Source organism: Carassius carassius, chromosome 1, assembly GCF_963082965.1.
Source record: "Carassius carassius chromosome 1, fCarCar2.1, whole genome shotgun sequence".
In the NCBI taxonomy this organism is placed as follows: Eukaryota; Metazoa; Chordata; class Actinopteri; order Cypriniformes; family Cyprinidae; genus Carassius; species Carassius carassius.
In genome coordinates this window covers 33,234,015-33,260,870 of record NC_081755.1, presented here as the reverse complement: position 1 = coordinate 33,260,870, position 26,856 = coordinate 33,234,015, and the positions used below count along the sequence as shown (strand labels likewise).

The 26,856-nt window shown below is 37.6% G+C and overlaps 1 long non-coding RNA gene across 2 annotated transcripts in view; it reads left to right on the top strand.

Annotated features, from left to right (window-relative positions):
• Positions 1–4,374: 4,374 nt before the first annotated feature.
• Positions 4,375–26,856, top strand: part of LOC132118650 (uncharacterized) — a 58,308-nt gene continuing 35,826 nt past the window's right edge. The window contains exon 1 of one of the 2 annotated variants that reach the window (XR_009425927.1): positions 4,375–4,566. This is a non-coding gene — a long non-coding RNA (uncharacterized LOC132118650). Of the gene's footprint in view, positions 4,567–16,250; positions 16,598–26,856 lie in introns of those variants that run through there. The other variant, XR_009425952.1, reaches the window with a different exon arrangement.

Below are 26,856 nucleotides of genomic sequence, written 5' to 3'. Positions count from 1 at the left end.
CTCTGGCACCTCAGCCTGTTAGACCTTCAGGTCAACTGGGAAAAGAACAAACTCTCACCGATGCAGATGATCTCTTTTTTTCAGATATGGAATTGGACTGCACACCTCATATAGGAATGTGCACGTTCTGTGCTAGCCTGCTTGAATACATTCAGGGGCAGGACAGCGGTCCCACTTAAACTTTTTCAGAGGCTCCTGGGGCATGTGGCGGCCACAGCCACTGTTCCAGCACTAGCTTTAGTGGGGTGCCCCTAGAACATATCTCCAGGCATGCTGTGGTTTACACGGATGCCTCCACCAACAGCTGGGGGCTCATTTACAACGGGCATGCAGTCTCAAGGGTTTGGACGGACCCTCAGCTGCATTGGCACATGAATTGCCTAGAGTTGTTAGCAATATGCCTCACCTTGAACCATCTTAAAGGGTGTTTACGAGTCAAGAACATGCTGGTCCGAATGGACAACACAGCGATCGTTGCTTACATCAACCGACATGGTGGTCTGCGCTCTCATCACACGTCGCAACTTGCCAGCCACCTCCTCCTTTGGAGTCAGAAGATTCTGAGGTCACTTCATGCTGTTCACATTCTGGTCCTGCTCAACCATACAGCCGATGAGCTGTCACGAACAATGCTCCCGAGAGCCACTCAGATACACCTGTTTGCTTCTCCAGAGACCTGGAGAGTTGTTCAACTCCCTAAACTGAGGGAACACTTGGCATGGTGTGAGAGCATCGTCTACGAGACATGCTTATGCCTTGAAGTGGAATCTGTTTGTCGAGTGTTGTTCTTCTCACCAAGAAGACCCCCGGAGATGCCCGATTGCAGTCGTGCAGTCGTGCCTTTCTGCAGCAAGGGCTGGAGCAAAGGCTGTCTCCCTCCACCCTCAAAGTCCAGGGTGCTGCTAATGCTGCATATCATGACCCTGTGAATGAGAAGTCTCTAGGTAAGCATGACCTCGTCATCAGGTTCTTTAGAGGGTCCAGGAGGTTAAATCCTTCCCGGCCACCCTCTATACCCTCTTGGGACCTGACTTTAGTGCTAAAATCACTACAGCAGGGCCCATTCGTGCCTTTCCATTCAGTTGAGCTAAAGTTTCTTTTATTGAAAACTCTGCTCTTGCTTGCACTGGCCTCCATCAAGAGGGTAGGGGACCTGCATGCATTTTCGGTCGAAGATTCATAACTAGAGTTTGGGCCGGCTGATTCTCAGGTAATCCTGAGGCCCTGCCCTGACCCAGCTACGTGGTAATGCTGAGTTCCATATTGAGACCTAAGCGGTACTCTTATGTGTATAGACCACGGTATAGCCTTAGAGCCTATGTTTCCCCGGCAGACTTCTGCCTTCCCAAGAGGGTTACAATCACCTCCAATTTCTCCATATACACCTAAACAGATGCTATATGTGTATTTGCTTCCGAAAACTCCTTCAGGAAAGATGGGGCTTAAGGATGGGGCTTCCGAAGCGTCCCTGTTCACAGTGGAACGGGTACGTTAGTCCAGTGTTATCAAATCTCACTTAGTGTGGTAGTGCTTTGACAATGGTAAGTGGAACTACTTGTTACGAGCCCTGGCCTACAGCAAAGCAGGAGTCTTGCAGAGGACACTGGAAGGGGCAGCACCCATGGTGATTTGGTAGGGGTCACCAATGAGGGTATGTAACTGAGATGTTTTTCAGTAATGAGACAAATAGTGATATACAAATAAACTTTTTGAGAAAGTTAAGCAAGTAAAAATATCTTTCCTCAGTAACTTTTGGTTTTATGGTTATAATGTATTGAGGATATTTAATGTCATGTGTTTTTGTGTTGTTTAGGGCATACATAAATTGTGTAAATATATGAAAAAAAAAATTTAAGGTCCAATTCTCTCAAATAACAAACCATTAACTATGACTTTTGCTTCAAACTCCTAATTTGCTGCTTATTAGTAGTTAGTGAGGTAATTAGTAAGTTTAGGTATTGGGATGCAGAATACGCTCATGCAGAATATGTGCTTTAAAAGTATTAATAAATAGCCAATATGTTAATAGGCACACTAATAAGAAACTAGTTCATAGTGAGAATTGGTCTCTATACTAGAGTGTTTCCAAAAAAATCTGTTCTTCACTTTATCAACGTAACATTAATGTCATTAAAGTGTCTCTTACAGCAGTCCAAAGTGATCTTATGATAATTTGTATGTGTTTTATGTAAAGTATGGTTCTACAAACTTTTTACTTACGTTTTTACAGGCACTAAAATTCAATACTGACATATTTTTAGCATTTAATTATACAAAACTGCCATACTGATGATAAAAATCGCAGCATTAATTTTATTATTGTCGTTGTTTTTAGGTGGGGGTAGGTTAAGGGGTACAAATATAATAAGTTTAATATAATATAGACTGGCAGCTGTTTGTTCTATAATATAAAAATGGAATTATTATATTGAATTTACATTTAAAACATTCTATTATAATCGGAATTGATTAATTAATATATTTAAATGACACAGGAAGTAGCTGCTAATGTGTCAAAGATGTTGTAGGATATAGGCTACATGTTGTCAGCATAAATGAGCAGAAAAAAAAAGTGTTAAAGTGTTACTGCACTCCATTATACCACACCATTGCAACACAAAAAGTATTATATTATAAATATTAAATATTATATGAAAAAATATTAGCTGTTGCAGACAAACTCTACTATGCAGAGTGAATGTCACCCACAGCTTTATGGCTTGCATTAGCCACCAACAAAAAATCTAGCCATATTTCACTAGCCCATTTTAAATCTCCTTTTGCCTTCCCAAGTTACTCTGTTACAAAGCAGTTGGTAGGAGACTAAGCCGCAAAGACCCTCTTTTTTCATGTCGTGCCCACATGCTCACACTGAGCGCAAATCCAAAGCAGATGCAGCATGATCCCTCACATATGCACGTTGACACACAGACTCTCACCGCGTGTAGGATCGATAAGGTGTATTGATTATGCCTGGTGCTGACAGGCCCTGCTGCAACTCTGCCTGCTCTGATCAATTCAGAGCTGCACGGGGATGGCTTGAGGTTAATTATATTTATCGAGGCGAACGACTCAAGGGTGTGTGTATGCTGAAACGCATAGGCTTAGACAACACAATATCCGTTTGAATGGGAGGTTGGGGTTTATTTGAGTTATTTTGTATGTATCTTTGAGCCCGGAGGGTGTATGAGTGCAGGTGTAGTGTTTCATAACTCTGCGAGAGTCTGGATGTATTTGATTATATTTGTTCAGTACTGTGTGTTTACTGACTGTTTCCTTTGCATTGAGCTTCATTATTGTCTAAAGATTGCTTCTATTATATTTTCAGCAGTATAAACACATTGACATTCAGTTCCTCATCCAGTTGTGCTGTATGTCATGTGGTACTGTATCTTCTTATTAGTGAGCATTGCTGCATACTGTGGTTAAATAGTGCAATACTTAAGATAAACACTATTTTTATGTTTTATATTTCTTCAGCTCAGGAGATTTGCCATCACAAAAATAAATTACATGTTAAAATATATTCAAATAGAAAGCAGTCATTTTAAATTGTATGAATATTTCACAATATTACAGTTTATACTGTATTTTTGATCAGTTATGCAGCCTTGGTGAGCATAAAAGAGTTATTTCAAAAACATAAAAATCTTACGGACTCCAAACTTTTGAACAGCAGTGTATGTGTTGCTTCAATGTGAACATTTAGCTGTTGTCTTTGTTGTTGTGCAGCTATCGAAGCACCTAGAGCTCTAGAAGCACTTAAATACAGACACAAGTCACTTTCAGAACATATACACATAAATTGTGCAGTCTTTCTCCTAGAAAAAATTAAAATGCTGATGACTCATCCAGATTTTTATCCAATCAAATGCTCTCTGGAATGAAAATGTGCCCCACCCCATATCACCACCTAGCAACTAGCAAATCATGGTGTCACTTTTAAACAAACGTGACAAGGCTTCAATATGTCTCACCAAAACGTCCTGTTTCAACAGGAAGTACATCAACACAGGAAAGAAAGATTTGTCAAGTGATTTCAATGGGTCTTTAAGACACATTTGTTTCTCAGGAGACATAATGTTCATGACAGTGTGTTGCACAATTAAACTTTATGTAAGAGCAAAATAAATGTATTTTTTCAATAAGAGAAATCTAAAACTTTCGATCAGATTCATTCATTTTTCCAACACAAATGTGGGCATGGCTGTGCTCCTAGAATGGCCTAAGGTGACCCCATTTTCACTTCTCATTTCAGAAGGTGTTGATGATAGCGCTTGGGCACCAAATAAACAACAGCATGAGGAACAGGAAGCCCTTGGCGAAGAGCATTGCGTGAGAGACAGTGAGAAGTGGGCTGAGGTTTCGAGCATGTGTGTGTGTCTGTGTGCGCTTGTGCTCTTCAGTTTAACTTTTGCGGTGGCATGTACTGATGGGTGAATGTTACCCAGTGACCTGCCTTTCATATTGAGTCTTTATGCTTTTCTATGTTGGCGAAATCTGCATATGAAGTATTGTGGATATATGAATCTTTAAGAAGACTCGACAGTGTCACTCTCTTTTCAGGTAAGAAAAAAATCAGATCAAATCTACAATAAATATTACAGTAGTCTCTGTGGCGCTTGTAGGCAGTGTGCTATTTAAAGAAAAAATTGAGAGTGTTACGGTTTCCTGTCTCATTGATACATTGTCAGGACCTCTGCAGGAGAGGATGTATGTTTTGTGAGGGGCTCCTGCTCGCGAGGGCCGAGTGCCCAATGCCTGCTCACTGTAATGTGATGCGACAGCTAGCCTTCACGCACCAGTGGGCTCCGTGTCCTAAAATGAACACAGGAGGACTCTTTCAGCAAAGAAATAAAATGGAGAAGAGGCTGGAGTATGTGGGAACATCCTTATGTAAAAAATGAAAGACATTAAAAAATATGAGGAATTTTGGTTTGTTTGTTTGAGCAATTAGGAACAATGTAGAAAGTTAAAAATATATTAAAATTGTTAAAAGTAAAAGACTGATGTTAATAGTGTTAAAAGACTGATATCATATGTAAACAATATCTCTTAATCTTTTATTTTAATCTAAAATGGCTTAATATCTGAAAAATTTAACTGTTTTGCAGTACATTGCTGTTTTAATGTTTGAATATACACACAGAGAAAGCACAAATTAAGTTGAGTGGACTCAGTTTAGTAACAAATTAGAGAACTGGAGAAAGACAAGGTGGAGATTGTATCATGTGGCTTACATAGTGAAGTTTATTTGTGGTGCTTATTACAGAACTAATATGATCATACTATGGTAATATCATGGTTCTGGATGATAGCTATGGTAGTCCATGATACCTCACATGATGTCATGCTGTCATGGTACATCACAGAACATGGTATAAGCATGGTAGATGTCATAAAAACATTGTGTTATCCTATGCTATTGTAATGTCAAAAAGGCACACCAGTAGTGCAACATGGTAATACTCTGGTACTTTTTGTTAGAGTATTATATTTTCACATGTCATGTATTTGTACGTTTGCCATCAGCTGAACCCATGTACACCAAAACAATATAATTGGGCAGCACATTGCTCTCTCTCTGCACTGTAATTGAGGCAGCAAAGGTCCTTGTTTTTCCTGGTCCTTCTCTAAGGTTCAATGATGTGATCAATAACCAATTAAAAAACTCAGCAGTTTATCCAAGTCACAAACAAGACAAGCAGTAAAAACAAGAACGTCTGCCCGATATGTGCTCTAAACGCATGTTGACACATGTTTGTAAAGCGTATCAGTTGTCAGTGTGTAAAAAAATCCTATGATAGGAACTGGCAGAAGTGAACAGGGGGTAAATAAAACGGTTGCCATGTTGAGTCCATTTCCTAAACTTGCTGTCTTTTAACAAGAGTCAATTTCCATCAAATTGGTGCCCAGGATTTTAATTGCAGTTTACAGAGTTGTTCGGTTTTATTGAGCTTGTGAATGTGTGTTTGTGTACAGGCAGAGAGGGCTTGTTACGCATCATTTGTAGCAGGCAGCTTCTTTTTTTGGGCCTGTTGTGTCTGGTTACATACTAGCAGCACTATCATGTATCTATGATCTTGTTACCAATGAACTAAAAATAAACTAGAAGATGTTTGATTTTTTTTTGATCACAAAAAGTTATGAAAACATTGATCCAGTATGTCCTGGGAAACTTTGTTGTTGTGAATTTGGGTCAGCGGATGTTCAGATAGCACATGAAGAAGACAAAGTAGGAAGTGGTAAGTGAGGTGAATAATTCATTTGTCTATCTTCCATGTGTACCCTGTCTGCACTTTCATCACCCTCATTATCCCTGTCATCACTGGGCTCTGTCCTCTCCACCAGCTCATGGTGCCATTCACTCACTGCCTCTGAGAAGCACTGTGCCTAATGCAGATATATTTCAACAGATTAGTTTCCCTGAGAAGAGAGGATGGTTTGAGAGTTTCTTGTCCATCTGACTGTACCTACAGTAGCCTGGAAACATGTAGAAACTATCATAAAAAATTGTAGGATATAAATAAATTTCTATAATACAATGATTAATTTATTCAGCCTATTTATTTATTTACACTCCTATTCAACAGTCATGGGATTAAAGGGGTTATATGACGTTGCTAAAAAGAACATTATGTTGTGTATTTGGTGTAATGCAATGTGTTATGCGGTTTAAGGTAAAAAAAACAACATTATTTTCCACATACTGTACATTATTGTTTCTCCTCTATGCCCCGCCTTCTGAAACGTGTCAATCTTTACCAAGCTCATTAGTCTGAAAAGCAAAGTGTGCTCTGATTGTTCAGCTATCCAGTGCGTTGTGATCGGCCGAATACCTCAAGCGTGTGACAGAAATGTTATGCCCCTTGCCATACTGTGATGCTATGTGTCCTGGCACGATGATACAAAACCAATAAAACCCATTACAAATGAAGCATTTGTTGCATCCAGTGGGGACATAATTACTGATTATAATGATTTATACTTATATAATTTATATACTTATACTTATATACTTATAACTTATATAATGACTTATACTTATAGTGACTTATAATGACTTATACATGTTGCATTGTATCACGCCGCATAAACATAAAACCATGTCTGAATTTGTGATCTGAGAACTGACCCAAATCAAGTGCTACTCTACACTGCTCAAAACTCGCGTTGGAATCATCAGTGATAAATCCTTTACATATGAAAACGTACTTACAGACTGTGAGTCAAAACAGCCGGCATTGTAGTCTACTTTCGCAAAACAGTCCTCTTCCTCTGTAATATTTGGGTTGAACTTTTCTGGAACTGTTCTGTTGTAAACTCTGCCTTTGGGAACTCGTGGCCTAGTGGTTAGAGAGTTTGACTCCTAACCCTCAGATTGTGGGTTCAAGTCTCGGGCCAGCAATACCATATAGGTGCCCTTGAGTGAGGCACCGAACCCCCAACTGCTCCCCAGGCATCGCAACAAATGGCTGTCCACTAGTGATGTGCGGGGTCAGGTTTTTTTTCAACCCACGTGTCCCGCTTTTTATGAAATTATTTGGCCTGCCCCAGCCTGCCCCGCAAATAAATAAAAATTTCTTTACCTGCCCCGACCCGCGCATGAGACGACCCACGCATCAGAGACATCACGCAAGTTACATTGCTACCTACGCCTTCGTATTGTAACCTCATCAAAGAACCTAATAAAATATGAAAATATATATTGCAAAATATTTAACCCTTTCGCACGTGAGTTTAAAATATTCTAGCTGGGACCCCAGCGTTTTTTTAGATGGCCATTATTTTAGAATGTATCACCTTATTGTTTCCATGGCGACGCGTATGCTTGTCATGCGACACAACACAGATCTGTATGACACATGGATTGCTTTTATTTAGTTTTTCCTGTTTTATTAAAAATGTTCCAAAAACATCCTCACTATATTATGAAATATCTGATATTCCGATTCTGAAATATGTGCGAGTAAATATATTTGGTAGCTTATACACTTTTATATCGACCGTGTTAGTTGATCTATACCGGGTGATGGGCGCCGCCATATTAGTTCACGCTGAATCCGAGCTGTGGGACTTACATCACGCACATTCACCCTCTCCTTCCGAAAACATATAAACGTAAGTCCGCGGTAAACTGAGAGAAGAGCAGATTAAACTTTAGTTACCTACACAATCTGTATATGATATCAATAAAAACATGTCGTCAGATTATATTTGCAAGGATCATTATAGCCATTCCCACAGACAACAGCGTATATTTTACAATGTATGCAAATTTAAAGGTATGTTTTTGCTAGTACTCATGTGTATTTAAATATCTGAAACTTAAAATAAGCATTATATGGTTGAAAACACTGAATATTTGTGATAATATGACCAGCGCTCAGCGCATCCGACCTGTCTCTGCTCCAGTCAAAGCACGAAAGCGGATTTAAATTCAGCAGTTGATGACGTGACGCACTGAAAGTTCTAATCACACCGGTGTGATCGTACGCTTCAGGGACCAGCCAAGACGTACGCGTCAAAGGGTTAATATAGGCTATATGGAATTGCACGCAAGATACAAGGATTTTTTTTTTTTTTTTTAATGACCCGCCCCGCAAATAAAGTGACAATTTCTTTAATTCTTTACTTTTGGCAGCGTTATGCAACTCTTCCCACACAGTGATGTAGACATGTGGGGGCGTGTTTAAATTAGGCATTTTAGGAGGGCGTGGATGAGTCCAAACTTTTATATACAATATCTCTTTGGGTTTGAAGCTAGGGATCTTATCTATTCACAAACAGTTTGTAACTCTCCAAACTGAAAGGAAACATTAAATTGCATCATATGACCCCTTAAATACTTTTATTGAGAAAGGATGCACTATTAAAAGTGACAGTACACTGGGTTCGTTTGTTGGCAGAGTTTAGTTTGTTTTGCTAATGGACCCTTTTCACAAGACTGTGATGACGTGTTTAATGGTAATCATCATCGTAAATCCTCAAAAAAAAAAAAATGTATTGCATCACATTTGCATCAAATTACAAAAAAAAAATTAATGCTAATGAGAGGGTGTTTCTAATGCAGCGTCTATGGTAAATTTGACATCATTCTCTCTTCTGACTGCCGTTATCAGTCTTAAGTCGCGAAAACACTATTGTGGAATTTTTCTTTTGTGTTTTGAGCAAATGGAAATGCAAAAAATATATATTTGTGGTACTCTTCCATCAGGCCCGGTTCTACAGGGATGCTGGAGGGTTCTAACCACCCTCAAATTAAATCAATAGTACCCTCAGTTAAAGCTGTAATAATGACATTTCACTGAAGATTTGGCAAACTATTCAGTGCGTTATGGTTTCTATTTCAATGTGTTTTGTAGCATTAAGCAATAGCCAGTCACAGACATGTCTGTTAAATTCTTGTACACAACAGTCAATCAGAGGCATTTAAGAATCCACTCGCCGCTAAATTTTTTTGCAGATTTGTGTTCAGCACAAATCATTTAATTATAACACAGTGTAGTAGGCGCAATGTAAATATGAGATTCGTTGTGCAGCGTAGAGAACTTCATTGATTAAAATATAACTTTGTGAGATCGCAATGAAGTTGAGTGACAGCTTAATTAATGGAGCGCTCTGTTTGCAATAGCAGTGGATGGCACTAAAACCTTTATATAGCCTATACCACCCTCACTAATTTAAGAAGCACCCTGAACAATTTGATTTTGGAATCAGGCCTGCCTCCCATTCACTGCTCTTGAAGTTAACACAACTATGACAACTTCTGCTAATGAGAAACCCAGAAATGTGAAAAAGGTCCATGTTTTCTGAACCATACCAGAGCCCACCTGTAAAAGGGGTGGTATGTGGGGTAACTCCGGTAAGGTTTGCTTGTGACGTGAATGCCATTGTACTAAATCATAGAAGTAAACCGCTACTAATGATGTATGAATTTAATTTTATGTTTACTCACTCACTTTCATGAAAATGCGACTGAAGCACTGCAGCAGAGAGAATTTATTTCTCATTTCTGCTCACAGAAATTGACTCCCACAATTGAACCAAGTGTGAAAGCACCATCAGAATCCTGGGGGGGAAAAACTGTTGCACATTTTCCACAAAGAAATATTAAGCAGTGCAACTGTTTTCAATATGATAATAAAAAGCAGCATTTCTTGAACAGCAAATCAGCATATTGGAATGATTTCTTATGGATCACGTGACACTGAAGGCTGAGTAATGCACACTCCATAAAATTACATTTAGCTTGTGTATTTATGATTATTTTTGACAAAACAAATGCACGACTGTTATTTTAAATTATAATGATATTTCACAATATTATAGTTTAGCTGTATTTTTTCAAAACTGTACCAATCCCAAACTTTTTACTGGTAGTACAGTACAGGTGAAGGCAATCAACATGTATGCAAGATATCTCAAAAACAAAACAAGATCTCCATCTACTTCCATCCTGAAGTTCAAATTCCATCCTGAGGTTACTCAAATTCAGCCTCGGCCAAGCATTATCCCAACACTTTCACCTCTTCTGCAATGCGAAGCCATAGATACCGTCAAGCCTTCCACATGTCCTACCTTAACTTATCTAGAAGTAAGTCAACACAAGGAATAATGTGTTCGTTTAGCTTTTTAGAAATGTGAGACTTCTAAGCTTCTTCCTTATCTGGGGATACGAAGAACAACATGCACTATAAAAATCCCTATACAATAAAACTCCACCAGTGATTGTACAAGAAACCAAAGAAATCGGCTCATAACATAAAAACCAACTACCCCACCTCTTTCTGCTCTCCTCAAGATAATTCTACTTCCCTCATCTTATGGCAGTACCTCCGACCTACATTCTGCCTTTTTTTCCCCTCTACTTTTTCCCCACTCACTTAGTTCTGTCTATTGTTATCAGTCCGCCTAATGGGCTTCAATCCATGGCTTTGTTCTGGCAGGCGAATGAGCGCAGAAAGAGAGGGAGGCAGAGGGTTGGCGAGAGAAAGGGCAATCGAGTTTGTTTCTTTAAAGGATATCAGTCATTTCGATATGATCGCCCTCCCAAGCAGCAGATTCACAAACACAAGACTTCCCCTCTCTGAACCGAAGGCACCAATAATCATACTTCAGCTCTCACACATGAAGGGTGTTGATACTCCAATAAAACAACTCTAGACATGTTTCAGAGCTAATAAATGTCACAAATAGTCTAATAAAAGAGGAATAATTATTGTCATAAAATCAATAACAACAACTGTTAAGTATTACGATGACTAAACAGTCTAGGCTTAACTTGCTATTGATTGATAAATGAAAAATGCAGCATAATATTTTATGTTTGATATAACTTTTTTCTACAAGCACTATGGGATATAATGACTGTTTTGTTAACATATATTTAAGGTTATCAAAGAAAGCTGACAAAGATTTGAAACAGCCCATTAATATCTCTGATGGTTGGCAAGGAAAATAAAGGAGAGATAAAAGTGCGCTAACACATGCAATTAAAATAAAAGTAAACCTGACTGCTCTGCTTATAGATGCTAAAGGGTTAAGTACGTTCACTGCCCGCATCTGGGAGTCATTTAAAACATTCCACAAGGCTTACCACATGCTTTCAGACAGGCTAAACCCCATGGAGCAGATTGTGCTATCCAGGGCTGGAAGTTTTCAAAGAGTGCATTTCAGAAAATGAAACTTGTTATAGCTTTTTAAAGGCTCTAGATGAGATGGTGCGAGGATGGCAGGGAAGACTGTACTCGTTTGAAGATCCGTGACTATCTGAGCCTGCCTTTGTGCACCAGTGTGTGTGTGGATCAGTAGTAAGGCTGTCCTCTTTGAAGTGGTGGGATGCTAAACGGCGCTAGCTCTTTCCCACCCTCTGATAGGATCTTCACAGGCTTGTGTTCCCAGCTCATTTCCTCTGGTCAAGTCTTGTGACCCGTCAAAACACAGAGGGGTTTTAGGTGTTCGCTCTAGATAGGATACAAAGGCCATACAAATTAAACTTTGTGCAAGTACACAATGACAAAAATGACAAGCTCACTTAACCCAAGCAGGCCCAGTAAATTTCATTTCAGGGCTGATCACTTAATTTCACGATTCGTATGTGCTAAACAGATTCAGGATGGTAATATAAGCCAAGATCAGACCAGTGCTTTCATTGATCATTTCAGTATAACAAGAATTTACAAGAATTTATTACTTTAGACATGCGGTCTTCAGCATGCGGTCCATACTTCAATCAAAACGTAAAGTTAATGTTAAAGAGATAAAGTTCAGCTAAATGTTTCAGTGTCCCCTTTTTACATCGTGTCACATGATCTTTCAGAAATCATTCTAATATGCTGATTTGCTGCTCAAGAAACACTTCTTATTATTATTATCAATGTTGCTTAATAATCAAGTCCCTTTCGGGTGTCCAAGACTAAGTCCTATCTAAATGAAAGGGGGAATGCTGAAATCTCAAAAACTACTTAATGAACTCACAATTAGATTACATATTTCAAATCAGCAACAAAATCAGAAATGAACTACCCTATAAATGTTGATTTTACCAATTAGCAGTTGGCTGTTTTATTCAGAAGGTGGGATTATTCCACCATATTGCATGCTGCAGTTTCTCCCATTAATAAATAATAGGAGTGAATAGTCTTTGTACTGTATATATATATATATACTGTAGTCTTTGTTAATGATGCTGCTTAATATTTTTGTGGAAGTCTTTGTAATTTTTGATCAATTTAAGGCATCTTGTGTTTGTAGGCATCTTTAGGTACATATGTACAGTAATTACATTAAAATGATAATATACCACTGATCTATAACAGAGAATATATAGATCAGTGTAATATACAGATGTTTGTATAGACTAGGTTTAAAATGCGAAGCTCAGTTTCATGTGCTGAATAATGGTGAGGCCATATAAAATGACCACTTAAAACAGGGATCTTTAGACATTTCTTGATTAAGACCTGAAGTCAAAAATCTAGACAAATGCTGAAGGCCCTGTTTGAAATGGTCACGTAATATTCTACACTTCAAACTTAGTCCCATTATACTTCAGAAGAATTCATGAAGCAACACAGCAATAAAAGCTGCAAAACATCTAACCAATGATGTAACCATGATGTTTTGTGAAATTAGAGCTAAAGACTTTGCTAAAACTGGGTGGAATCCATTTTTTTATTGTCCTGTCTGATTATGAGCACTCTAAAGCTTCTATATAACCTTAGACATGTGATGTGTTTAAATATAGAATCAAGAAAAATAGATTTTTATATTTTAGATATTATTTTCTAAGTTGAAGAAAGGGATTATGAGTCATTAGAACAGCCATTGAAGCCATTAGGGCAAGAAAACCACATGTGACATGACTCCATCTAAACTTAAGGATAGTTTATTTTTCCTCTTCTGTTAATGGGACGTTCCCTCATTTCTAAGGTGATGGGCCATATAGGCAAAAGGTCTTGGCATATTTTCAGCAGTTTTACTATTTGAATCACACTCTGCAAGAATATCTAGAGGGGTCACTCAGAGCGGGCAGTAATATTGTACACAAGGATGAGTACCAAACAAGTAGAAGCAAAGGCCTCTACTAGAAATAGCTCATGTAAACAAGACGAGAGGAGACAAACTGATGTCTCTTCCCTGCTGTGAAGAAAAAGAAAAAAAAAACAGATTAAACCAATCTTTGCTGGTCTTGCCTGGTCTCCCACCCTACTTAGTCCAACAATCTGGCTTGATTTTTCTTCTTTCGTGGCCTATTTAATTGGTGTTTCACTGTGGATGGAGAAGAAGTTTGAAATTCTTTGTTGCAAAAGAAGACCTTTTGCAACATTGATACAGTGTCCTTGTCGTCACAGTAAAGAGCTTGTGTAAATTCAAGGCATCATCACAAGATCAATGGTGCTTGCAGTTGTTTTTAACACAGTGCACATCACTATGTTGACACATCTGTTCTGAGACCACAAAGGACAGCAATGCAAATGTTGCTTGAAGCCTTTTGGAGCGCTCTACTACCATATTATACACTGTAAAACTGAAAAGATATTTAAGACACCATTTAGTGGTTTTCAGATTTACACTGGGGGAACTTCTAGGCACCTTATGATGGCTCAGATTTTCTACTGTGCACTCAAGGAACATTCATATATTTCCTCTATTTGTTTCAAATCCTTTCCCATATGATTTAGTGTTACTGGAGGAACTGTTGATCGTGTTTATAGAATTCCTCCAGGAATTTATGGATTCCATTTTGCTCATCATACCCCTATTCCATCAAAATGGTGATGTTTAAACCATATCATATTTCTAACAATAAACTTTTATTTTAGATAGATATGAGTTTAAAAAACCTACAGAATTGACATGAGTTATTTTTTCCAAGGACCAAATGTTATTTAATACATATATAATAAAGAGGAATTATCATAGTAATCAATTCAAATAGCAACTAGAGCACAATGCAAAATATTTTATACATGTCGGTCAACTGAATGGGCAGAATCACTGCCACTGACGTTTCCAGTGTAGACAGTTTCACTGGCTACATTTACAAGTATACAAAAGTAGTCTGACTATTGCCAAAAATAACAATATGGAATTACTCAGATTAAGATCTTCAGTGTTTCTCAAACTTTTTTACTCGATTTCCGGTTACAATATTTAAGAAAAAAGATTTAAACTAATATTTTTAACTCACAATTTCTGACTCACAAAAACATTTAAGAGCTTTGCATATCTAGAATTTTTTTTTTAAATTAATTATAAAAATGCCTATGCAATTGTATTAAATTAACATGACCTTTTCAGGTCTAGAAACTTTAAAGGGACAATAAGTAACTTTTTAGGTATTTTATTATCTAACATCAATATTTTTATTCATAAATATGCCCTCAATGGTGTACAAATACCTATGCCAATGTTTAAACTAATCCTCGTAAATGAAGAATTTATTATCTTTATATACATGGGACGGGTAGGTCGACGGAGGCTTCCATGTAGTTCTGCCATCTTGCAAAACTATAATAGCAGAGAGGGACAAAAAGTACTAAGCCAACGCGTTTCCACAACGCGTTTTCGGTCAGAGCCAGAAACGCAGGTGCAGAGCAGTGAGAGGCGCTTGAAACTGCACCGGCAAGTTTAAAAGGCTGGATTGCATTTTTATTATGGACCATACATATGCCGCGCCACAGGAGAAGAAAACATCGTCGCCAAAACGAAGTGCTATTAGAAGACATCCTGTCAAAGCTTTTTGGTACATATCGCCTACCGTAGATGCAACGCGCATTTGAAAAAGCGAGGCGCTGGAGAGCAAAATTAGTTTGAATGCAAAATACAATTTCACCACTAGATGGGAGTAATTCCTACTTACAGTCCCTTTAAGGCTTTTTCAAGACAGAAAACAAGAAATTCTGCACCTTTATTTTTACTTGTTTGTGTTAAATTGAAAATTATCTTGAGCCCCCCTAGTGGGCCCTGGTCCCCTGGTTGAGAACCTCTGATATAGACAAACCTCTTCAATCCACTTACATGCTAATTTTTACATTGATAATAATAAGTGTGATCATTTCTAATGCAGTTTTTTTATTCACTTATTGTCAGGAACATGACACATATGTCTCTCTTTATGTTTCTGACCCACCTAGAATTTGAGTTCTGTCAGTGAACCTCAAATGTGATCCTGGACCACAAAAATTGCACGGCTATACTGTATTTTTAGCAATAGCTCACAAATGACTAAAAATTTTAGATTTTTCTTTTTATGCCAAAAATCATTAGGATATTAAAGATCTTGTTCCATTTAGATATTTGGTAAATTTCTTACTGTAAATATATCAAAACTTAATATTTGATTAGTGATATGCATTGGTAAGGACTTCATTTGGACAACTTTAAAAAGGATTTTCTCAATTTTTTTTTGGCACCTTCAGATTCTTGATTTTTAAAATGTGTATCTCGGCCAAATATTGTTTTGTCATGCCCTGACATTTGTGCTTTTTTCAGTTTCTTATAAATATCTAAATGGGTAAAGTCTAATCTCATTGTAATCAGCACAAACTGGGCTATAATAATATGTGAAATGCATGCATACATGATTGTATTTTTGAGGGAAAAAAATGTTATGCGTGGTTAGTGAAAAACTAAAAATGTTAAATCACTTGAATAAGGCAAAAAAACACACACAGAACATTGGTTCTTGGAGCTTGTAGGCTAGAATTTTTCTTTCTAAATTCTGTGAAAATCATCACGTTCAGTGGTAGCGTGCCCTGAAGTGACACCGCGCGCGCAAGGGGAGAATGGGAGGAGACGCCGGCGTATGCTGACCGGTGTTCGGTTTCACCAGCTCACACGTGACAGCAATGGCTGCTTGTCTGCTCTGTGCAGTGCATCATTCCTCCGCTGCACAGCGAATGTAAGCTAAATCAGTTTTCTCGCTTCGTTGAACTGTTGGTGCGGACATTTAGCACCCGCCGAGGCGAAACTCCTCTCCGCGTTGCATCGACCAGCTCACCGGATGTGAACAACCCCATTCGGGAGAGAAATTAAAGCGTCTCGGGCTTCAACTTCCACCAACCAACACAGCGGTAGGAGGAGTCAACAGGTATTGTCGCTCTCTATTTACTTGACAATACAATTGCTAGGCTGACAGGTAGTCGCATTGATAGCGTCTTGACAGATGTGGAGCAGAGAATAGGCGCGTCTTTCGGCGCTCGGCTGCGGTGTGCTACTTAACTGTAAAGCTGTCCGTTGCTTTTGATCGAAACGGCATACGGGGGTAATAACGACCGGTCTGCGGCAGCTACGTAATATAATGCGCTGTATTGTTCTCTCACCTGAATGAGCAATGTGTCATGAGAGCTCTTGCAGCAGGTCTTTCACGCAAAGCGTCGCTACGCTCCACCAGCTGAGCGACTTGAATTTCGTCGTGCGTTGACTTTATTCAAGCAATTTATTCTTTCTGTCCTTTAAAAGTCTTATGTGTTATGTGTTTGATAATATAGGCATATATAACATGTTGAGCGCCATTTACGTGTACAGTGCCTCGTTATACAATGAATTCAACTGGGTCACAAACAAAAGCAACAAATGTCTCTATGTTAGTAATTTCCTCTGTGGATTAAGTCGGCTGGAAATAGTTTAAGAGCATTAGGTTCGACCTGCAGTATGAATATCTAAATACTGAGCACAATATCAGGGCTCACTTGCCCGATGCTGCCATTTAAAGGGATAGCTCACACCCAAAATTCAGATTAGTACAGTAATGAAAATATACTCAGCTGACATGTTGTTTGAAAGCTGTACAGTAATGGCCAGAAGTTTTGGCAGTGACATAAATTTTGTGTTTTGCAAAGTATGCTGTTTTAGTAGTTGTGGTGTTCATTCACATTGTTTCTAGATTATTATGTAGAGTGATCAGAGGCATTTAAAATAATTACTAAAAGCTTAATTGGCCAAAAAAAATAACTTTTCACAGAAACACACTTCACTGTTTTTGATCCTGACACAAAATGAATGATTAGATAACATTAATTGACTAATATCAGCAGCACATGTGAAAGTGTGAATAAGTACTAGTCAGGTTAAATCACTATCATACTAATAAGATTGTAAGAGCAGACTGAGTGTTATAAAATGAGGGAAGGAATGCTTCCAATCACTGTGTTCTTGTTAGCAATGGTCATCTCCAAAGAAACCCATGCAGCGATCATCGATTTGCATCAAAATGGCCTCACATGCAAGGTAATTGCTACAAAAAATATTGCACCTGAAAGAACCATTTACTGGTTCATCAAGAACGTTCGACTGAAGTGAAGAAGTCTTCAGGACGTCCCAGAGTGTCCAGCGAGCGTCAGGATCTCCTGAGGAGTCAGATACAGAATCATGTCTCCAGCAGTGAAGAGATTGCTCAGGAACAGCAGCAGGTCGGTGTGAGGGCATCTGCATGCACAGTGAGACCAAGAGTTTTGGACAACGGCCTGGTGTCAAGAAGGGCAGCAAAGAAGCCACTTCTCTCCAAGAAAAACATCAAGGACAGACTGAAATTCTGCAGGAAGTACAAGGATTGGACGGCAGAAGACTGGTGCAGAGTGATTTCATCTGACGAGGCTCCCTTCCGACTGTTTGGGACATCTGAAAAATCAATTGTTCGGAGAAGAAAATACTACCATGAGTCCTGTGTTGTGCCAACAGTGAAGCATCCTGAGACCATTCATGTGTGGGGTTGTCTCATAATTCTGCCCAAAAACACTGCCATGAATAAAGAATGGTATCAAAACCAAAAAAAAGAGTGACTTCTTCCAACGATCCATGACGGAGCACCATGTCACAAAGCAAGAGTGATAAAGTAGTCGCTCGAAGATCATAACATTGAAATGTTGGATCCGTGGCCAGGCAGCTCCCCAGATCTCCATCCCATAGAGAACCTGTGGTCAGTCCTCAAAGGTGAGTGGACAAGAAGAAGCCCACAAACTGTGATCAACTCTGAGAACTAATAAGACAACAGTGGATCTCCATCAGTCAGGATTTGGCTCAGAAGCTAATATCCAGCATGCCAGAGTGAATTACAGAGGTTATGAAGAACATGGGTCAGCACTGGAAATATTGACTCATATATTTTTTGCCAATAAAAACCTTTAGAACTTATGACATGCTTTTTCTTTTTTCAGTATACCATAGAAACGTGGAAAAAAAAAAATTGAAGCAGCAAACTTTGCAAAACACAAAATTTATGTCACTGCCAAAACTACTGGCCATGACTGTATTACTTTCTTTCCTCTGTGAAACACAAAGTGAGACATTAGGCAGAATATAAGGGACTTTTATTACAGTGAAAGTGAATGGGGACTGAGATTGACATGCTGTCTAATATCTCTTATGTTCTTCGGAAGGAAAAAAGTCATTTAGAACAACGTGAGAAGTGAGTAAATGATTACGGAAATTTAATTTTGGAGTGTACTATCAGTTTAACTGCAATAATAAGAGGATGAAATGAGTCACACTTGTGATGCATTGAAACTATTCAGCATATGGTGTAAGAAGCGAGGTGTTTTGGGTTAGTTCTGTTTTCGCAGTTAAATGGGAAGTTCCTCAACCAATCTGTCTGCAATAGAAAGAGGAATGGGTATGATATTCACTTCCTCTAAGCGCTGCCCCTTTCATGCCTGTCGTCTGCAGAGGCATATGCCACAAAGCTTGACATTTAGATTTTTCCGTTCATGAAAGCATGTGCATGCTCACTGTATCACCTCCTGTGGTGTTAGTCTCAAACCTTCCATCAGGGCTCTCTAATGTTCTCTGTCATTCCAAAATAGCGGGGAGGGGAACACAAAGCTGACTGAATCAGGGTGCTGTCTAATGTCCAAGTCCTTGCCATTTTTTTTCAGAAATCTGATTTTTAACAGACTTCATTTCCGCACCGCTGGAAATGACTAGGTGACATGCCTCTCTCTATTTTTCTTTTCCACAGCCCTCCTTTCCAGTGAATGGATTTTAGCATACTATCTCATTAATCATTTCAAATTGTCCACAGTACTCTAAATTGACGGAACTGATGATTAAATATTTTGGATCCCTCTCTTTAAAGGCTTAGTTCGCCCAAAAATTGGGTCATCATTTACTCACCCTCTTGTTGGTCCAAACACGTAAGACTCTTGTTCATTTTTGGAACACAAATAAAGATTGTTCATCCATCTGAGGTCTATGTAACCATTTTCAAGCTACGAATAGACATTGCAAAAGAAATCCATATGAAGTTTAAACTGAAAAGTTATAATTGCTTTATTTGACAAACAGATTTTCTTTTAGAATTTATTCACACAAGTACATAAACTTGTAAAAAAAATTAAGCTTGAATTTACCATATTTGATGTGCTCAATCTACATTATGTACATTTATCAGTGTTTTTTTTTTGTAGGTTGACAAGACTTACTGTATCATGAAAAGAAAGATTCTGAGTTGCCGGTCAAACTTCATTAGAATGATCCATGTCAGCAAATAATCAATCAGAGATGATGTTGGCTGTCAGATTTGCATAGACAAACACATTTCAATGTTTACAATGAAAGAGTGAGCTTTTTTTCTACAGAAGCTTTTAATATAGTCAACCAGTGCAAACGCATAAAACTGATTTATACAAACCTTTCTTGAGGCTCAAACCTTTCTTGAAATGTGATATTTCATTGTTAATATTACTCATTACTTAAATGTTCTCAAGTCTCCCCCCCCCCCCCCCACGTACTCATAACGAGTGTGAGTCACTGATACTGATCTTTTGACATTGTTTTTTTTATTATTAATATTATTATTTTTTTTTATCAGAGAGCATGCAGCTGTGAATAAATGACTTTTAACCTCCATAATCGTAAAGAAATTTTTTTTTTTTTGGTATTTTGACATATTCCTCACTTTGTCTTCTTTCTGGTCACAGATTTTCATCTTAATGGGACTCAGTCAGGTCACTCACCCTGCTTCATTAGACCTAAAGTAGATTTTTTTTTTTACCAGAGTTGCAGAGATTGTCATGTAAGGACAATAAAAATTGCTGACCTTTCTTGAAATGGGATATTTTCGCCTCTCTTTTTTTATAGTCTACCTGACTTTCACTGTCAGTTTGGTAAACGGACAACCTGTCCTCTGACACCCTTCCAGTGGCGTTGTCTCTATTTTTACGTGCATCTGTATTCTTTACATGTGTTTAGTGTTAATTTCGTCAGACGAGACGAGACGAAATATGTTCGTCAACAACCTTTTTTTTCATGACTAAGACGAGACGATGACAAGACTGCACCACTGTCCAAAAACGCTGACTAAGACTAAATTAATATGCATTATTGTTGACGAAAAAAGATGAGACGAAAATGTTTTGCATAAAATAAAAACTAATGCACTATAAATAAAAAATCTCTCTTCATTTTCGTCTACAATCGTCTCTGCTTTTTCATCAACTGTTACGCCTTTAAAAATTCAGAACGAGTTTGCGGCTTCCCGCTGTTGCTCAAGTTACAGGTCTCATACTCCTGTTGCTGCCAGCCTGTGGCTGCAACACAAAACTGCTGAACGCACAACACCCAAAGCGAACACGAGTGATGAGCGAGCGACGACGACATGCTAGGTCGAAGGAAGAGGCTCGATATTTGTGTGTTATAGTTAGCAGCGGTCTGTTATCAAGAAATAAAATAGTGTGTGCGTAAAAAGAATTTGTCCACACGCCGCTCAAAAAATACAAAATAAAAAAAATTTCCTGAGCGCAAGTCCACCGTCTAGGCAGGCTTTTTGTGTTAAATTATATTTCCTGTTGCTGCGCAGGCTCTTTTATTGTATATGACAGCTTATGTCCCGATGACCGGTCTTTGCATTACGATTAAAAGCAGTATCAATAAAGTAAAAAAATGTGATCAGGTTAATCATTTGTGAATGTGTCTCCTAAATCAGAATTTGAAAACCAGACACATTTAACATTTGCATCCAACAAAAATCATTCAACAAGTGTATTTTGTCAGGTAATTATGACATTTAACCAATGTTTGAGATATGTGAAACACTTTTTTACTGAAATGTTTATCAGTAATAATGTGTTATTTTAAAAAAACACTAAAAAATTTTGACTAAAACTAGACTAAAATTAAAAGACTTTTAGTCGACTAAGATACCTTGAGTTTTCTTTTGACTAAAACTAGACTAAAATGACGAGACTTTTAGTCGACTAAAACTTGACTGACAAAAAAGATATGTGAATGACTAAATATGACTAAAACTAACAAGGACATTTGGCACAAGACTAAGATTAAATTAAAAATAGGTGACGAAATTAACACTACTTGTGTTCTTTTGTTGGTGTGGACTGTGACTAGATTCAGCATTTCTGACTCAGCCAAAGTGTCTAGGTTGCAGCTCCTATTTTTCAGTTCTCCTTCAAGTAACTTTTCTTTACCCACCTCATTTACATTTATTCATAGACACGTTTATTTGAAGCGACTTACAATTAAGAAACCTTAAAGATTTGTATCATCCCATCGCCAGTAGTTTTCATAGTACTGTTATGATACCCTACGCAAATAACTAAGCTGACTTGAGTTCCGTTCCTTAGTCAAAGCATGTTTTGTAAGTAGGAGTCAATTGTGATATCCAGCTAGTTATAGTTTTTGTTCGTTTGCTTTTAATTATTTTATCTGCAAAATGTTTATTTGCTAGTTAGCTTTAGCTGTTAGACAGTTAGCATGGTAAAACCCTTTAAACCCAGCTCATAAACATCAGGTGAGCTGTTTATCTGAGCTTTTTGTGCCATACACATGTTTCCAAATTAAAAATAGTTAAAAAAAACTATGGAAATGTCTCCAAGAGAAGCAGTTGATCCTAGTCAGCTGAGCCTAAAAATTTTATATTCCTAGCCCAATTAATATTCAAGGCCACTTTAAGAGAGATTAATCAATCGATCTTTTGGTCAACCCAAGAGAGAGTAAATGATTTTTATTTTTTTATACGTGTGTTTATATATATATATATATATATATATATATATATATATATATATATATATATATATATATATATATATATATATATATATATATATATATATATATATATAATTTTTTTTAAATTTCTTTTACATTTTTTTCAATTTTCCCACATGTCCTACTTTCTTGTATCCTGGTAAATGCATAAAAAGATGTTATGTCTGCCCATCCATTTGTATATTTGAAAGAAAAGGCCACCCAGGCTTTGCTCACACGTCGACAGTGTTACTAAAACATCTCCAGACTAAGACAAGACATTGATGACTAAACCTTCAGAATGAGAAGCAGGAAGTAGGTGTGTTTATTTCCTGTCAGTCACGATTTCCTTTGTAAAACATGCTTTTCAGCTAAGCAACATAGCTTTGTTTTGAACACATTGCCTTGTGAGTGGCATCACATGCAGCCTTGGGCAATGCAATCCAAGGACACGCTCGCTTCTAATGACCGGAAAGATTTCACGAGAAACAAGCACTCATAGTCTGTGACACGCTCACTTTGTGTTTTTACTTATATATATATATATATATACCAAAACATGTCATTTATGACATTTAAGTGGAATAGGATCGGACGTTTTCCTTTTAGGCATGTCTCTGATGTAGGAATAGTGAGTATGTCATAGTGGATTCTTGCTCATGAGCTGTGCAGCGGGAGACAGATGGGTGGAGGTAAATTAAACAAGCTGCTCTGGCCTTCTCTCCTCACTTTGGCAGTGTGCCAGCCGCGGCGCCGGGTCTCTGTCATTATTTAACGGCCGGTGTTAATGGGCTCTGTCTGCCTGGTTGCCCCCCTGGCTGCCGGGAGAAAGAGAATGAAATTTAAAGAGAAGAGGAGAGTAGGGTTGTGTACTTGACCATGCAGTGTGTGAGTATGAGACAGTGTTTTCTTGTTTCCTCTCAGAACATGATGGTTTCTACACTAGTAGCTTGTGGTATAATAGGTTCCTCTCGAGTCTTGCATGGACCGCTGTCACGTGAAATCACCACGGCTTTGCTGCAGCCATAGTTTATTGCCATTAGTGGCGTATTTATCTCAGTCACCCTTAAGCAATTTTGGTGCAGGGAATGGAAAAACGTCTGGATTAGCTCTGTAAACTCCAATAGCACGAAGGGGGAAAGTCATATCCACATCCAGTGCACAGTTAAACGATTGTGAGGTTTTCAGGGCGACGGACGTTCATATTTGTCACTTCAATTGAAATCGCATTATTTTCATACATAGCAGTAGGGCTGGACGATATAGCAAAAAAATTTTTTTCATATCAGTCGATATTGATAATTATCACACAACATTTTTTTATGTTGAAATGTAATTATTTTCAATGTCTGAATTCTATTAAGATTATCCACTGGTCTTCTATAGTGGCATAAATTTAGATCTCAATCTAAATCATAAATTTAGATCGCAATACCATTTTAAAAATGTGTATACTATATATATATATATATATATATATATATATATATATATATATATATATATATATATATATATATTGTTTATAGGTATTTGTATGAAAAACAGTAGTCTAAAAACATTTAGTAGGCCTATAAAAGCCAAGACACTGAAGCTTAATCATAAGAAAATACAGTAATTATATTCCCTTACTCCTTTAATGCATTAAATTCATTAATAATAACATAACATTTCCTATGATTGTCCCATATTTCTGCCACAATACCATGGTGCAGTTAGTTTTACTACAGTAAAACCATGGTAAATTATGCTGATTTGTAAATTGTATAAATGTGCTGTGGTTCAAATGAGTTGTGCTATTTCTTTTCCCTTTTGGGAATAAACAGTACAGTATATTGAACATTTATCAAACTCTTGTTGTCGTTTTATCGAGGAAGATTACATTGCAATTAATTATGCTCGTGATGTTATCATCATATCTCCCAGCCCTACATAAAAGTAAAATTAATGTTAATAACAATAAAGGTTGTTGATCAAAATAATAATAATAATAATAATTGCAACAAATTTTGAGCGTTGCAACCTTGCTAAAGATCTCGCTTTTTGGTGTTTTGTAAAATGCATAAAACAATGCAAATATAAGAATGAATAAGGCCGGTAAATGGGCTTTTTAGGACTACTAATACTGATTAAGTATCATTAGAGTTTTTCTTTGTTCCGTGTGCACAATGTTAGGATTATTTCCTAGGGCACAAGCAGATCTTTAGGTAAAAGTGAAGGTGCAGTTTTCTGTTTGAAACCAGCATGATCCAGACATGACTTGCATGCTTTTGCATACTTGGTAGATGGAGAGAACAGTGTCGTCCTAATCCAAACTGCATTTCTTTTTATTCGCTGAAGCCCTCTAGTAATGGAGGGAGAGTTGGAGTAATGGATAAAATGAGATGATGTGATATGATGAACGTGACAGGTTCAATAAATGGAAACAATTAAAGTAAAGTGAACACACTTATGAATTGTTTATGTGATTTTCTAAGTGCTCTGTCTGTCTGTGTGCATGACCAAATGAGGGTGAATTAAAAATGTCACGCTGGAGGTGGGCCATCAGTATACAATTACTCAAAGACCCACCACACTCAAAATTTACTAAATGATTTCACAGCTACTGTAATATGTATTCCAGACCTCGGGAGCCGCAACCCCCTTTTCCAGCCCTAAAATACTAAAGTTAAAGGAAAAATGAGAGAAAAGCAGTTAACCTTTAAAATACACATCATATTTAGATGTTTCATGTGTCCTGTTTTTTTTTTTTTTATTGGCTTATGTTTCTCTGCAGGGAGACGTGACAGATAAGTGTCCGATCTGTTTTAAAAAAGTGGTTAGACTTTTTGTAGTCATGTTGCTTTTATGGTAAAAAAAAAAAAAACCTTTTATACTGTTTTTAAAAGAAAAAGTTTTCAAAAATGTATATATATATATATATATATAATTTATTTATTTTTTTCAAGTAAAAAATTTATAAAAATATATCTTTTTAAATTTATATGACTTATTTATATGATTTATATTTATTCATAAAAAAATCAAGTTTTTGGGGTTACACAAAATACAATTTACAGTTTAAGTCATTATAATGTATGTATGAATAACATGTATTTTTGTAATAAATGATTAGGCCAGACATAAAAAAGAGTGTCATTAAATGAACTCCTAAAACAGTCCTTCGATTTGCTCGAACTTTGTACTGAAGAAATCTTACACACAAAGACACTGTGACAGAAAATATGCTTGAGAAAATCATTGTTGTGTTAGGAAATGTTAGTGTTGTTGTATTGGTCCACAGTACACTTTACTGTGTGGTCTGCGTTCAGAGGTGGAAAATCTGTTGGGACATGTCAGACAGAGCCACTGATCTTTGGAGGTGCATGACAGTGGGCCAATTTCACGTCTTTGAACCTCCTCGCAGCATGACACAACAGTTCAAAGGCTCCTCTCCTTGCTCAATGTGCTCGTAAAAACCCAGATAGCGTGTGTAGATCTGGAGCAGAAGTGTAGCTGCGCTGGTTCCCTCGCTCTTGATTTATAGCCCTAGTGCGCCATGGACACTAGTTCTCGAAGTTGTAACCCAGCCATGGCAGATTGCCCTCATAATGGCGAGCATGTAAAAGTGCTTTTAGCTTGGTAGATCCTGTGCATTCCTCTACTGCAGATCTTCAAACTTCATAGGGGCTTGTTTTTTGTATTTCATCTTGCCAGAAACTACCGAAGCTTGGCGATCCATGAGTAGTGAGGCCCAGGAATATAGTTTATCTAAACAAGACACTACATGTTACACACTCGCTTAGAAGACACATGCTCATGCTACAGTTATACTGGTGTTGTTAATACAGTATGATGACTGAAAAGTGATGTGGGAGATTTAGCTCTGAATTCATGGGATATGATACAAAAAAGAAAGTTTCCAAAAGGGTTACATTAAACAGGGTAAACGGTTACATTACACGCACATTACAAAGAACCTTTTGTGCATTGGATTGGTTCCATAGATGGTGAAGGTTCTTCACTGAACCATAGATGTCAACAAAGAACTCTTATTTTTAAGAGTATATATGCAAGTGGAAACTTGATTTAACCACCATTCTGAAGTCTAGATGTTGTGATTGGCAGATGCATCAAAGTGTTTGGTTAGTTGAAGTGAAACAGATCCATAAAGAGACTTCTGCAGGTCCATTTTCCATAAGCTCAATCTGATTTGTGGCATCAAGTCTATGTCTTAAAGTAGATTTAATTAAATGAATCTAAATGGGTTTAAATAAATAGTTCATCCAAAAATAAAAACTCGGTCTTTACTCGGCCTCATGTGATTGCAAAAATTTGTATGACTTACGTTTTACTGTGGAACATGAAAGGAGATATTTTGAAGTATGT